This window comes from Embiotoca jacksoni, unplaced genomic scaffold (assembly GCF_022577435.1).
Source record: "Embiotoca jacksoni isolate LCO1_2020_lvr unplaced genomic scaffold, fEmbJac1.0.p SCAF_8, whole genome shotgun sequence".
Classification (NCBI taxonomy): Eukaryota; Metazoa; Chordata; class Actinopteri; family Embiotocidae; genus Embiotoca; species Embiotoca jacksoni.
In genome coordinates, this window is record NW_027185436.1 from 5,908,239 (window position 1) to 5,922,813 (window position 14,575).

The window sequence follows — 14,575 nt, forward strand, 5'->3', positions numbered from 1 at the left end:
TGGCGACTCTTTGATCCTGTTTTCCAGTCTCTGCCTCTGGGGCAGACGTGCTTCTCTTCAGTCTGCTGCACACCAGCTCTGGAAGCTGCTGCGACCCTGAGACAAACCATGGGCTGCTGCGCTTGTCTCGCTCCCCCTTTTTTCTTCCTGTCGCACTCACTTTCTCTCTATTTTAAGTCCTCCTTTCTATCCTTACATTTTTTTTTTTTTTTTTTTTTGCTCAGGTTTTTCCTCTATCTCTCTGTCTCACTCTTACCCGCTCTGCTTCCCTTTGGTCACACCAAAGCAGCCCTCCTTCAGCATGGGCATCCAGGGTGCCCAGGGGAAGGCAGGAGGCCTGGCCCTCAGTGAAGCAGCCCTCCTGGGAGAGAGCTCCGCCGTTCTTATCTCTCTTGTCTGTACAGTTGATTTCATTCCCCTGAAAAAGATGCAGCTAGTCCTCTCCTCCCACAGTGAACCTATACCCACTCTGCCTGTTCAGCTGCTGGTGTCTGGCTGTGGCGTTCAGGGAGTCTCTGGTTCTTGCCGACAGCCGACCCTCAGTGTGACTTACAGGTAAGAAGCTGCAAAGCTCTGCAGCCTTGTTGTGTGTCCAGACGTTTCTAATCAGTCTGAACTCACAGTGCATCGCCAAGCAACAAGAACTGAGGCGTGATGTTTACTGTGGTGGATACAGTACCTCAAGTCTGTGCAAGTTGATTTTGATAATTTGCTCAAATTAATGGTAATTAACGGCTGCCTGGAAGCAAAGAAAACCTATGGCAAGCCTAATTGTTGGCAGCGACATGAAGTGAAGGAGTGATTTGTAAAAAAAAAAAAAAAAAGGGGGAACCATGCAAAAATGCCATTTGGAGAATGAGTGATCCAGATGCTGCACAGAAGCTAATTGAACTTACGCAACCACAAGCAATTATCTGACCAAAGCTGCAGCCGCCATCATAGTTTATCATTTGTCTCACTGGTTCTTACTGTCTGACATCATGAGCGCTGCGTTCACTTCAATATCAGTGTTTTTTATTTACAACTTGGTTACAGTGTGGACAGTACACACACACACACACACACACACACACACACACACTACAGTCAACATCAAGTGTGGATTGGATTTAAACAGTTTTTGTTTTTTTTACATTTTAACACTTAAACATACTCGTGATTCTATTGAGTAAGAAATGGACACATGAAGCCATGTGGCTTTATTTAATATTATCACATTTATCACAACAGGACTCAGACAGTGAGTGTTTTTTTTTTTTTAAGTAAAACATTTTGCATCCCAACAGTTACAGAATTCTTTTCTGTATTTCTGATTTGTCACATGGGTAAATTCTGTAGAGTACAGTGAACTATTATGTAAAACAGTTTAGTTATTGAAGGTTTAGTGGCCAACTTTAGAATTATATCACATTATATCGGACGCTTTAGTTGGGAAACATTGGATTTTTCTTATTTTGGCATGCATGGCACATTGTGTAATTGTAAGGAGAAAGGTGTGCCACATACATTATGAGGACCCACCAGAAGTATAAACAGTCACCATCCCACACAACAAAATGAACCCTGTGAGCTTTGTGAAATGCAAATGCGTGACCCGACAGGGAACCTAACTTTTGTTTACAAGACAAACAAAAGCTGGCATGTTTTCTTAAACTCTGCAAAGAATGCCCTTTTCTCTCAGTCCTCTCCCGTGTCCAGTGTGTGTGGCAGCGCGTTTCTGCTGATAAGATCCAGCCAGGAGGTGGAACAGATGTTGCCCTGACATCCATCTGGGCCCTGTACCCCTGCTCTGCCTCCCACAGCTGATGCTCCACACAGGACACTCACCACTCCTGGTCCCTCACAGCAAGAGGCTGCTCCCACAAAGCAAAAAAAAAAGAAAAAAGAAGCTCACCACTTCGGGGTCCTCGAGCAGTGACACAGCACAGAAATCAGCTTCGATGCTGCTTTCACTCCCGTTCCATGTGAGAGAGATACCGGTCGGCTATCAGGCAGCACCTCAGGGTTCATTCGAGGTGTTTCCTCTTTGTTTCAACACTCTGCTGCATCCAGGACACACACACACACACACACACACACACACACACACACACACCCCTTTGAAAAACAAACACAAATGACGGAAATGCGTCGACATGATGTGAGCTAGTGAGGAAATCTACTCTGGAGTAAATAATAAGTTCCAGATATGTATGATGATTGTTCCAAGCAGTCTGAAATTCTGCAGCAGTGTGACACTCTTGACAGGCCTCACTCCTCGACTTTTCATTTAGCAAACAAACTGCTGCTTGACTTTATCCTGAAAGAGTCAATCACATTTGTCAAATTGATTTTAATTAGATGAATTAAAGGGAAAGCAGCCACGGACTTTTTTTTAGTGGCTAAAAAGTGTCGAAATAAAACAGTAATGACACTAATTTCTGTTTTCTTTCACTCTGTAGAGCGCCCCCCTCAGTTAGCACTTAGGTCAAAATGTGTGAAATATTTTAAATAATGGATAAATGCATTTTAATATAATCTGCTTTTCTATAATTATAAAGTTATAAGACCACAATACAGTTAACTAACCCTAACGCAAAAGCCCAATATATTTTTTTCTTAAATATCTAGAGCCTTGCCTGATATGGACTTCATTCATCTCACTTTTATTTTTGCAAATTCTTAGTCATCTCCATGTTTTCTATTGGAGATATTCAGTCTCTTACAGGTGTCCCCCCCCCCCATCTTTGTGTTTTTAGATGTGCAGCAGGAGACTCAGCTGAACGTGCAGGAATCCCGCCTGTCGCGCATGTGATCTTGCAGGTTTGTGATCGAGCTGTAAAACTAATGAGTCACTCAAACCTGATAGAATCTTAACGAGCTACACACATGCCTAGCGTGAGTGAGTGAGCGCACCCTGCAGCGACATGCCACAATCATTATTACCACTAATTGATATTCCACTGTGGCTCTTTATGAGTCACTTGAGTCTTTTTATTTTTAACCCCTCTATGACTTTCATTATATCTGATATAACAAAGTCATGACACACATGCACATATAAAGAATGTTCAGTTAATCTTAACATATCTTATTAATCATAAGTGGAAACTGAGGATATTGGGAACCAAATGAAAGAGTCCTTTCTTTAAAGTCAATCCTATTTAGACGAGGACGTCTTTATTCACTCTAGTTTAAGACGACGGGAAACTCGGAATTGATTTTTTTTTTACATTTCTTCAACGTGAAAATTCTTAAACCCTCAGAAATATGTTTTTTTCTGGATCAGATTGGACCTGCTGAAGCTTCTGACATCTGCCTTCCCAAACTTCATCCACTGTCTCAGATTTATGAACCGGGATCTTCCCTGATTCTGCTTCATAAATCTGAAAAACCTGATCCACAGCAGGCCAGTGTGGGTGAATGTGGCGACACTAAGTGTCTAAAGCTGTATTTTCTATATACTGTAGAACTTGAGGATTATTTTTATGGTCTTACATAAGAGAGTAATGACACATTTTAAAACTATTAATTAAACAATAATCCATTATGTACCACATGCAGTTGATCATTGCTGAAAGCTGGTCTGAGACCGCTTAACACAATACTTTCTAAACTGATGAGATTTCTAGATTTAAACTATAGTAAAAAAAAATATTCAGATATTTTCCTAAAAATACTGCAAGGTAAAATTACTCCACTTGAGGTAAAAGTCCTGCAATCAAGACCTACCTCATGTTGAAAAAAAGAAGTCTCACAAAATATCATTAAAAAAAAGTACTCATTAGTGAACAGAATGCCCCGCCCCTTCCCCCCACCCCCTCCTTATTATCATATTATTGTATTATTGTTATGGATGCATTTGTGTTGCAGCTGATTTAATTAAAGCCAATTTATTTAATATCCTGTTGGGTAGTTCAATCTACAGCAAGGCGTCATACTGTTATGCGGGGATCATATATTTATTCTTCTAAACTTTGATCTTTAAACTGACTTAAATGGAATAGACTAGTGAGTGCAATATTCGCCTCTGTAAAAACGTGCATAAAATGTAAATACAGAATTGTAATTAAGAATAGTACTTAAGTAAATCTACCTACTTTTTACCGCTGCCTTGAAAGCTCTAGGCTGAGGACGGTTCTACTAGTCAGTTTTTATTATTTAGTGTGATCCTTGAAGGCACCCTGCCTATGTTTGGATCAAACTTTTGTCCTGGAAAAAATTGAGGAAACCATGCCGTGCAATTCTACTCGGGCCCTTTGTGGCCACCTAAGCGCCTCCTGTTTTTTCTGCGCGTTTGAATGCCTCGTCTGTTGGGTGACTTCCGTGGGATCCCGGCAGGCTTGTCACTCAGATTGTTTGTCCTGGGGACGAGATCTGTGTGAGTCCTGTTTCTCTTCCTCTCTCCCTCGGCCCGAGTGCTGATGGAGACCCGCATCCCAGGTGGCCCACACATCAAAACAAGAGGGATCGCGGCTCTTGGTTTTCAGACAAACATCACTCACTTTCTTTGTTGTCTGAGGGACAGGGGGCACGGCGGTTTATCTCCAGAGGATCTCCCCCACTATCGCCTTCCACCAGCCCACTGCCCCATCCCACAGGAGCCGCTAAAAGCAAATGTCAGTCAAGGAGAAGGTGTTGCATTCTTTCAAAAGGTCAATTAGTAGTGGCCACTGAAGGATCTGTTGCATGTTTAAGTCAAAATACGGAAACCATCTGAAACATTTCCTGTTAATATCATCCAATCAGATTTATTTCCTCGGTGCCAAACTTCTATTTTCAATTCCTCCGTGCGATGACACCTCTGTCACGTTGCAGTCCATGTTTTGAAGACGATTGCCCTGCCCTTCCTACATACCTACCGCACACAGCCAGTTTAGTCTGCTGCGAGTTATTTAAAGCTGAGCCTTGATTCACGATGCGCTGCGTATGAAACCCATTGCTTGCTGTGTGATGGGGGCCCAGTAGCGGCTCGCAGTGGAGCAGCTCCGGTCCATCTGTGCAGGTGATTCCTGCTCTGGCTCTTCCCCTGCAGGCCTGTAAGGAGCACTGTGTCTCGGGGACTTTTATGAGCATGACCTTAACATGCCCGTCTCAAGTGGTCTAGACTCGGCACTCCGTTTACTGGAGTCCCCGTCCCGCTGATGGCTATCAGACTTTTTGCTTTTTACTGGTGACTCTCTCTTGTCATAACTCTTTGAAGACGGACAGAGTCGACGCTTTGACCGTCCTGTTTGCAGAATTTACTGTCAGGGCTCTGAAAAACAGGGAATAACAAAAGGGGGAGGGCTCTGACATGCGCTGCATTTCTCTGCAGGGGATCAGATGAACATGTGCGCAGTACAGCTGCGGTTGTGGCTGCACTCGGAGAAGGTGGTGAGGCTTTCATGTAGCGCAGATGCCAGCTTTAAATGACTATCAACATGAAGACGAAGCACCAGTAACGGATGGATCTGGGTGAAAAGTGCTTGAAGGGAATGCTTTCTGAGGCAGGTGAAATTGAGTTATAGCTTTGCCCCGACTGATACTATTTGAGCTAACACAACAAAGTGACGTGTAGTTCATTCACTGTGTTTAACTGTAGGTTTTATGAACTCTGGCCTTTCATCAACTCCTATAACAAGCCGATGCAGTGAACGTGTAGCCACAGGTGATTAATCAGTCGCTAATATGTGGTAAATATTTAATAGTTGCCTATAAATTTAGCCGTTTCTACCTTATGGTCTGTTTGGTGTGCTGTTTGGCGCCGAGCCAAACACTGGAGGTGGATTAGCTCATTGAATCCAAACAGTTTACGGGGAAAGCAGCTCCAGTGACGACGCTATGTGGGCAGCTCGCAGCTCTCAAAATACAAACGTTCCATGTGAAAGCCAAAAGGGAGAAAGAAGTGAGTCTTTCACAGGGACAATCTAGTAAACATGGTCACAGCGCAGAGAGGGAACACCTGTGTTTTGCCAAACTTTTGGCACGGAACGGTTTGATCACTGCCGGAGCCATATTTGGTCGAGTGCAAAGTGAATGCTGCCCTCACAGTGATGACAAAACGCACCGTGACGCAGGAAACTGCAAAGTCAGTCGCAAATCAGATGTGAGTGGACAATAGGAAGAGGAGAAGGTGCCGGGATGATTCAGCGCTGCTGGAGCAGGCGGCAGACACAAACACGGGTTATTATAGTGGGAATAAGCTTAGAGCCGCAGCCAGAAATAATGTTTAAAGTGTTGAGGATTAGGGTTAAAAGTCAGCAAGGTCAAGTAAGAGACCAGTTTAGATTGGCTTAGAGAGGTTAGCTGGAAGGAGCTTCTGACTGTTTCTCTTCCTTTATGGTGTATTTACTGTAGAACACTCACAAACATGACCCCAGCCTCTTTTTTTTCAGTGACATAACGCCCAAATGCACCTGAATGTAGTTTTTCATAAGGTTGTGAAAATTTTTAGAGACAATTCATGAATCTGAAACAATGTAAACCAAAATCTAATAGCGATGGGGCACCGCCGATTTATATCAGTTATTTCAACACCACCAGAACTGATGAAGTACACAACAAAACAAACCTCAGGCTTAAAAGGAAATGTTTAGCAGTAAACAGTCGTCACATGTTTTTATATGTTTTTAGGTCAATTAGCGATTGAAACACTCCGGCCCGGTGTTTTGGGATCACATGGCAGCACTTCCCCTGTTTACTGTTGTTCTGAGGATTGAGCCTAAACATCCTCTAATGGGATTATAGCCAATAGGAGAAGAAGAAAAATATGTGTGCTCTCTGTACCTGCCAGATGGTGACTCACTATCAGGAGTCAGTTTGAAGTTTTTAAAGTGCCACTTTAAAATGGTCTGATCCTACAGAGATGGGTTTTCACCATATGTAAGAATTATTTCTAATCAGTTTCATTTGAATTTGTTTAAAAATATAATTACACACATAGCTTCTCACATAGTGGATCTTCATCAGATTCAAATGTTAGTCAACCTCCGCACAGGTCCAACAGTTTAAAAATGGAATTGGATTTATTATGATTATGTGTACTTTGGTTTTAGAGTTGCAAGAAAAAAAATCTGGCCGCAATACGTCCGTAGTTAAAACCCTTCACATTAAATTTACTTTGATTAATCTATTTACTTTTACAGACCCTGAAAACATGCCTTCAAAGCCTTCAATATGCTTTCATTTAATATTCATGCGCAGAAACACAACAATCATATTAAATCTACAACACTCACCTAATCTGCATCATCAGGACTGAGTTGTTGTGTTTTGCTCAGATTTGATCGACAGTATAAACAACCAACTGCCATCAGATGTAAATATTGCTAATTCCTGATTGGTGAAATTGTGACGTCACCGTTTCCCACACTGCTTCCCACCCACTGTCACATCTATATCCTGCACTCAGTTCTTCAATAAGTTATAACTAAAATAACTGTTTTTCATACCAAAAATTTGATTTAAAGGGGACTAAAAAATAATTGAATTGAATAAGTAGTTAAAATTAGCTCCACATGAATCAGCTCCAACAGTAAAAAAAAAATCTTACTTTCCACTTTTATGCATCTTTAATAATAATCTAATAATATTATATATTGTCATTAGAATTGTGCAAAAGTCACAGGGCGAATTTTTCTACATTAAGAGAACTTTTGGTTTTGACGTTTTAAGTAAATCTTGCTCTTAAAACTTTTATTGAAGTCTAATTTTACATGCAGGACTTGTATATTATATATTTTTTTTACAGGTTGGCATATCTACTTTTACTTGTGAAGAGGAATATTACCTCCACCACTGGTTAGCAAACATCCAAATGAAATTAATACAGGGTAAAGTATATTATATTTTTCTAATGACAGACTGACAAAGTATATTTGCTGGTTTCTAGTTCCATTAATTCTTGCTGTTAATGTAAATAATAAATGCTTCAAACAGTCATTAATAAGCTGCCAGCCATGTCAACAACAAAACTTATATATTTTTTTTTATCCAAACTGTGAAATCAGTTGTAAATATTAAAACACAACAAAGCTGTGCAAAAAAAAAAAAGAGTAAAAGTAAGAATTTCATGTTTTTATCTCCTGGACACAACATAAAAAAAAATAATAATAATTAAAAAAAAAAAAAAGATGTGCTGAAAATGAAAGTAGTGACAGTTGTGTTGTCCTCAGTCTGTCTCTCCTGTTGCTGCGCAGTGGACCCCCCTCCCCCTCCTCCCCTCTCCCCTCCCCAACCCCGAGCCCCCTGAATCAGCCTGGTTCACATACACAAGATTAAGTAGCAAAAGTGACATCCAAGACCAATCGGGCCACCCAAGAGAACCGCAACCAGCGGAAAGGCTGTCAGAGCCCCCTTTTGCAACATTAATCTTCAAGCCTCTCCTGCACTGCCAACTCGCATCTCCTTCAAACAGGACAGGGAGGTAGAAAACTGAACTTTTCCCTCCCCGAAGGTTTCTCCTCTCCATCAATTAACTCTTTGGGGGACAATTCATCGTCACCCGCCATGTGCCAGACAACTTCAAACACGAGCAAAATGAATTGCTTTTCCAGACATTTTCAAAACTCGCCTTTTAATTTGGCAATACGAAGATTAGTGTGGATGTTAGTTCAACTTGTAATCCACCTAAATGTCTTCAGAGACACATGTGAGGGAGAAATTACACAAAAAATGATGCTTTAAAGTGATTTATGCCGGAGAAAACTACATTTAACTTGTCTGTTAAGGGCTGTAGAGACATTTCTATGGCCTGTTCTAGCCATTAATGAGACGTTAACGTTCAGCAGTGGAATTTATCTTAAATGTCAGAGGGCCAATAAAAACAGACATAGAGGGATCAGCACGCTAACTGAACTACTTTAACCACCTCAGCCACCTTTTGTCTTCTCTGCTAACCAATAGTATCTTTGATCTCTTTCAGGAGGATAACTCTATAGTGTGTGTGTGTGTGTGTGTGTGTGTGTGTGTGTGTGTGTGTGTGTGAGAGAGGTGGGGGTTATTCTGACCCTTCTGTGGGGGTGGTGTCACGTCCAACCTGATAGTGGTGTGAATAGGAAAACAGAAAAGATGAATACAGCAACTGATAAATAGCGGAACATGAGTGTGTTATGGTGTGGATGCCTTCAGTCCCAGGAGAGGGCCTTCCTAACCCCAACCTTTCTTCTGCCCGAGACCTGAGAAGCAAAGGGGGATGTCGCGCCATCTAACAGCGTTCCTTTGAAGAGAGCAGCGCTCAAATCAAGCAGCATGCCTTGAATACTTTCTGCTCCCTTTCGGTAAGACTCTTTGCACACGGCTGCAAAACTAATCTAGTGGAATACATCTACTTTAAAGGATAAGTCTGCTGATAGTTTAGATTTTTCTTACTGTCAACAAAGGCCACAAAAGGAGCAAAACTGATCCGTCAGACAGGAATTGTGTGTGTGGCTGATGTGTCTTATTCCTGTTCACCGAGCTCTCTCTAAAACACCAGCTGTGTATTAATCCGCCACTGAATGTAGTCCAACACAAATGCATTAGTGTGACAGTATTTCACTTTTTTTTTTCTTGCATTTTAAAGATGCATGTCCTCAGTGGGAGCTCAGTAACAGTCATGATACGAAGGTCAGCTTTAAGAGATGGACTAATACGTTGCAGGTTTGGTATCTGACATGAAGAAAAATCGAGATTCTTGCACGTCGGTGTAGAAAATCAAAGTGTCTGTTTTAAATTGATTATCTAAATTACAGAAAATTTGGTTTTCTGGCTTCCTCTTGTCGCATCAAAGACGTGCAGGTGTTTCGGTCTTATTTGCTCAGGATTTGAGATTTTATTCTTGTACCTCATTTATGCCTAATGTCTAAATTGTATGTTGATCTTTATCTTAAGAAATGCTTTCGAACCCATCTTTGTATCTTCACCTGGTGTTCTCATTACCATATATATTCTGCAGGCAATTTGATTTATTAATGCAAATTATTGTCTGACAGTAGTGTCTAAGAAACGCGTCGAGTCCCAGATAAAAGGAAACAATGCTGGGCTCTACCCCCCCCCCCCACCACCACCACCACCACCACCACCCTATTGCCTCACGTTACTGCTCCTACCTGTAGCTTTAGGCAGCCCTGTTTGAGTTAGCAACAAGAGTCGGAGTCGGAGTCGGGTGACCTTTCAACTCTCGGGATTGATTTTCCTCGGAGTGTGTTCTCGCTGTACGGATTGCTTTTACACCTGGCTGAGATCCGATCACGACGCGAGCCTGACCACCTCCAAATGAGGCCTGGCTGATAAGTTCTCCAGATACAGACGACACGTTCATGCCATGTGTGAATGAGATTTCTGTTGTCACTGCAGCATTGCGATGGTCATAGGCATTTTGTTTGAAGTGATCAAAAACCTCTTCTTTTTTTTTAGAAACAGCGTCTCCATTTCACGCCACTGAAAACATTTTGCCGTTGATTTGTTTAAATAGCATTATTAAATTGTTTTGAGCACCACAATCGATCTCCATCACTGTTGTATTGAGGTGGCAGCAGAAATGTACGAAATTAAACTTAAAACCGAAGCAAACGAAACCGGGCGTAGACTCCATTGAGAGTTGGACATTTAATCAATAATTGATCACAGCATCAATATAAAATGCTGTGCAAAAAGTTTTAGGCACTGAAAGTGAAGTGAAGATGTTTTCAAAAATAAAAGCATGAATATCAGTTTATTTGGTGTAACCATCCTCTGCCTTTTAAAACAGCACTCGCTCCTCGAGGTGCAGTTTTTAGAGGTGCTTGGCTGGTTGTTCAGCATCTTGGAGAACTTGTCACAGTTCTTCTGTGGATTTAATTTCTGTCTCTACTTTTAAACCCACACCGACTCCATGACGTTGAGATCAGGCCTCTGCGGGAGTCAGAGGACTCCTTGTCCTTCTTGTCGCTGAAGATAGTTTATGATAACCCCGGCTGTGTGTTTGTCGCGCTGCAGAATGAACTTAGGAACCTGCATGATATCACTACATGATGGATATGAATCTAAATATGCAAAGTGTTTGCATAGTGCTTCATATATAACGACGTAAAGTTTCTGGAAATTCTATCAGGGAAGCTTTTATGGATAAAATAAGCAGACAGGAATGTCCGTTTCTGGCCAATCTAAACGACCTAAATACCTGTCAACTGAGAAAAATCACAACTGTGATGCAAAAATAACATGAAAAGCTTTAAATCAGTCCCACTCATTGTTGTGTACTGTAGCAGAGAAAGATCTCATTCACCGAGAGATGGGAAGTCAAATGTACCACAGTATAAACAGTGAGGCACATTCTCCATTTGTTAAAACATGAATATGATCTCGTGGTATAAATCACCGTATTAGTCAGCCTTGGGCTTGCTACTGTAACATAGTGAGAAAGAACAGTGGGATTATCTTGGAAAGTTTTATTTCTATTTTTAAAAAAAGAAAACAAATCCCGAACATTCAGATCTAAAGAGGTAATATTGTTTCTCAATAGGTAGTTGGGAAATTAGTACATTTCTATGAAGGATCATAAATAATAGAAAAATAATAAGCAGCACACTTTAGGTAAACAGGTTCTTTTCAGTGTTACTTGCTTTTTGTTTGGATAACCACAAGTCATCATCAATCTGTGCCCTTCAAAACAAGCTGCAGTCCACCCAGCGTGCTGAAAACACACACGCACGCGCGCACACACACACACACACACACACACACACACACACACACACACTGGAGCTAGTCCTTGGCTGCAGACGAGCGGGGTTGCGTGCATCGTCGCCTGGGTTGGGGAGTTCACAGTGGACAGCGGCTGCAGACAGCACTAATCATTAGGTCACTGTTGGTCAGAGAGCGGCTTGCGTGAGTGAAGGTGTGTGTGTGTGTGTTGTGTGTGTGTGTGTGTGTGTCTGTGTTTGTTATTTAGAGAAGCTCCATTAACAAACAAAGTCTTGGCAACCAACTGTTCAAACTAAAACTTTCACACCAGGTCTTCTGTCCAGCTGCTGAGGCCTGCACGCTCTCCAGCAGAGTGCAGGAGTATTGTTTTTTATGACAGGAGGCTGAGGTCTCCTGTTTATAACTGTAAATGAAAAACAAATTCAAGATGGACTAAGGTTTCTTCCCCTCCTACGGGAATACTTTTGTTTACTCTCTGGACCTTGGGCTTTTTTTTTATTTTTTTATTGTATCTTCCAGCTGCCGAGGCCATTTATTATTTAACCCATAAAACAATAAAACATTATGACAACGTTAGTGACGGAAAACACTACGAAACACTAGTAATGAGCAGGTGGTACACTGTAGCTGTTGCACATCACCTGTCAGTCTTGGCAAATCTAATGTGGTCTTCAAACCTGCTCAACACGCGCAATCTGTACGCACTGTGTAAATAGATGAAAAATGTTGTAAGCGGTATCGATTTATTCCGCTTGAATCGACGGTCCTCTTTCATCCTATTTGTGTTGATTGGCACAGACAGAAGTTTGTAAGTTTAACAGCAGAGAACCGCGGAGGAAACATTCATTTTCTGTTGGGAATCTGTTATCTTACTTGGTCACGAAGAAGAAATTTCAAGCGAGAGGAAGAGAATTTTCTTTTCTTTCTTTTTTTTTTAAAGCATTTTCCATGCAGTACGTTGCGTCCCCGTTGAGCTGCTTTGTTGCATTATGTGCTTCTCTTCAATTAGCCTTGCACGTGTTGCTCTGAAACCACCGTTTCTCTGGCAACAAGGCTGTCAACAAGCTCTCGTTAGGACTTTTTTTTTTTCCAGAGGGTTAGACAACTGAAAACTGTTGGCGGTTTGTATAGTCTGTACGCCGTCCAAAGGAACACCGGCAGATGCTGGAAAGAGATGATGCTGCTGCTGCTGCTGAATTTCTTCTAAAAGGAGGTTCTCGGCGCTCCGAGCACCAGAAACATCCGCCTCCATCGAACCGGGCGTTGACGGACGGAGAGAGGGCTCAAATCGCAAACCGTCTGCGAGGCGCGATCCCGCGAAGTCGGCCGTTGCTAAGAAACGGCGCAGCGAGAGAGATGAAACGCGATCGCGGCCTCTATCGTGCGGTACTGTACGTCGACGGCGTATTTAAACGTCAGGAGCCGCGCGCGCGCCGCCGACGTCTGCGACGGCGGTTTCCAACAATGCCACCGCGCTGCCATTCTCATCGCGCGTAATTTATCGCGCTTATAGGCCGAGACGGGGTGGAATGCTTTCAACTTTTTATGATGCAAAGTTGTGCCAAGGGCATTTTTTTTTTTTTCTTCCCCCCACTGCTTCTCCGAGGGGAATTTCAAAGGGGGGTGGGGAGGAAGGGGGGGGGGGGGGGGGGGGGGGAGAGGGGGAAAGCAACACATGCTGTCATTCATGTCCCGCTGCTCAGACGGACCATTACGCTCATATCAGATCGGCACGTTTGATGCGCCGAGCGACAGGACAAAAAAAAAATAAACGGCGAGCGCAAGGCTGCGAGAGGTTTGCAGCGCGGTGCGTTAATTAACGAAGGTCCATACCAATTAGGCGCCCGTGATTGGTGTGTGAATGTCAGCGCAGTCACGCAGTTCGGGACTGCGCGCAAAGTAACACCAGTGTTTACTGCACACAAAGGCCGTAAACAAAGCGCCGGCAACAAGTGCCCTGCCAAGTGTGGATAGCTGAGCCGTTTCAGAGAATTTACGGCTTTTCCAAAGATCTAAACGGTTATCTCAAACGAGGGGAACGTTTTATTGGCTTGTCGAGACGTTTAGCTTTTAGGCAAAAAAAAAAAAAAAAAAAAAAGATTTCAAGCTTTTTTTTTTTTTTCTTCCAAACCAAAACGGGAATCAGTCGGCGATTCATGCTGAAACGTGCGGAGCAGACTAATCGAACCCTCTCGCGCAACAAGTCTTTACGATTGTCATTAGAAATTTGGATATAAACTGCCAAAATGTTTTTTTTTGTTCTTGACAGATGAGTAGCAAAAAAATTGTCATCATTTTTTTTTTTTTTTTTAATGTTATTTCCCAGTTACCAGTGCTTAGTTCTATATTCTCACGTGAGAATTTGCTCCTTTTTTTGTTTGTTTGTTTGTTTTTTGTCGTACACAAGCGGAAACATCCGGGGCTAAAAATGAAGCCGTGCAGAAGTGCCAAAAACCGCAGTTCCTCAAGCGGCCACTCGAGGCTGGCTCCAAAAGGGGAGTTAAGCCATCAGCCACGAGTTCGGCGGAGTCGGGCGACCGGCGAGGCCGAAGCCACCCGCGCTGAACATTTTGAAATGGGGATTCAGGAAACCTGCGGGTGACGTCACACAGGCTACGTCCATTATTTTAACGAAGTGTATGGATGTTTTGGGGGGGTTCCGGTTTGTTGCCTTAGCAAAACAAACTGTTTGAAGATTGTCATGTTAGTTTTGGCAGTTTGGTTAAATGTTGCGTCCTCTCGGCCTGCTGTTAGTCGTTGTGAGCCCGGCTTCACCCGACTGTTGCTCGCAGTGTAGTTTAAAGTCTAAAAACCCCGTTCACACGAGGTTCGCTCAGCCAACCTTCATGCGTATGTGCGTCATGTTAACTCCGGTAGCAACACAATACACAAGACAGTCTTCAACATAACATCCCCACTGCCATTTCTTTACCTTCTCTGGATAATTCAA